Source organism: Myotis lucifugus, unplaced genomic scaffold, assembly GCF_000147115.1.
Source record: "Myotis lucifugus unplaced genomic scaffold, Myoluc2.0 scaffold_4, whole genome shotgun sequence".
NCBI lineage: Eukaryota > Metazoa > Chordata > Mammalia > Chiroptera > Vespertilionidae > Myotis > Myotis lucifugus.
The window spans coordinates 6,578,724-6,580,402 of NW_005871052.1; positions in this window are offsets into that span (position 1 = coordinate 6,578,724).

Genomic DNA, 1,679 nt, shown 5'->3' on the forward strand with positions numbered 1-1,679 from the left:
TTGATTATTGTTAATCAGATACTTTTGTCTACTTCTGGAAATTGTCTGCTGATCTGTGTGTCATTGAAACTTCCTTACCCTAAGGCTACTCCAGATCAATAAAAGATTGGAGCAGCCTGAGCATGGGTGGAAGTCCTTCGGGACTTGCCCGCCTGGTCCTCCAATATTGCAAAATTATCTCGTGTCTTTTTCTCTCATTTGTTGTGCGGCTCCTCTTTCAGGTACCGAACCCTACTCCACGCAGAACGTGGAGGAAGTGTTACTCGACACAATGGAATACTATGCTGCTGTAAAAAAGAAGGAATTCTTACCATTTGCAACAGCATGAATGAAACTGGAGAGCATTGTGCTAAGTGAAATAAGCCAGTCAGTGAAAGAAAAATACCACACGATCTCACTCATTTATGGATAATAAAGACCATTATAAACTGATGAACAAAAATAGATACAGAGGCAGAACAGCATCGAACAGACTATCCAAGTACAGCGGGAAGGCCGGGGAGGGTTGGGGGAGGCAATAAGAGATCAACCGAAGGACTTGTATTCATGCATATAAGCATAACCAATGGACACAAGACACTGAGGGGTAGGGGAGGTCGGGGGAAGGTCAAGGGGGGGAAAAAAGGAGACATATGTACTACGCTCTGTAATATTTTAAGCAATAAAACAAAATTTAAAAAAAATTTGATTAAACTTATTCGAATATCTCCCTGTATACCACATTAAGAGTAAAAACACTTTCAAAGTACTTGACTAATTTCCCATGTGATGAAGTATTTACAACTTTAACGCCACACGCTCTTTGAACTCAAGAAAAAGCAACATATAACTGGCCATGTCCGAAAACAGATTCAGGTAGGAATATTCCTACTCTAGAGTTTGTCCTTGTTATGCCCAGATTTCAGGATCCCCAAGAAACCACACCAGGGAGCCAGCCAAGTCCGATGCAAAAGCATAAGAGTCTTTATTCGAGCTAGCTCGGGCTCCCCCATGCTCGCTGACACAGCGGCAAGTGGCAGAGAGAGCACTAGCCCTGTGGGAAGAGGGGTTTTATAGGGGGGTTGGAGTAAGGGGAGGAGAGAGGACTGTGGGCCCTGCCAATTGGCCAGGCGCAAGTACACAGGATGTGGTTGTGTCTATGGCGTGCACTTCCCTTGATTGTCATTGATTAGTTTAAAGAAATCCTAGGTGTGGCTAGCAGAGGCTTGGGCTTCCAGGAAGAAGCTCCTTGCCGAGCACATGGCTGCCCAAAAATGGAGGATCCGGGGTAAGATGGAGGGCGTAGCCCTCGCCCTGGGGCAAGATGGAGGGTGTAGCCCTTGCCCTTTCAGTCCTTGTTATTTATGACATGAATTTTAGCTATAACTTTGCCAAATAATTTGAATTTATATATACATATATATTTAAAAGAGCATTCAGCTTATTATTAAAAACCCTGGCTACCAAGTCAGGTCTGTTTTCAACTTTTTGCTGGCTTCTTTCGGCTTCAGAGGTATGTTGTGCCAATAGTTGGTCTTCAGACATATTCTGTCCACAACACCACTTTCTTTCAGCTTCAGAATGTCAACAAAACAACCAAATTGATGATCGATAATGACAGATCCCAAACACACACGTGCATTGGTGCCAGCAAGAGCTCTATATGTATCGCACAAGTCAACGTTTATTTTTAAACTAGA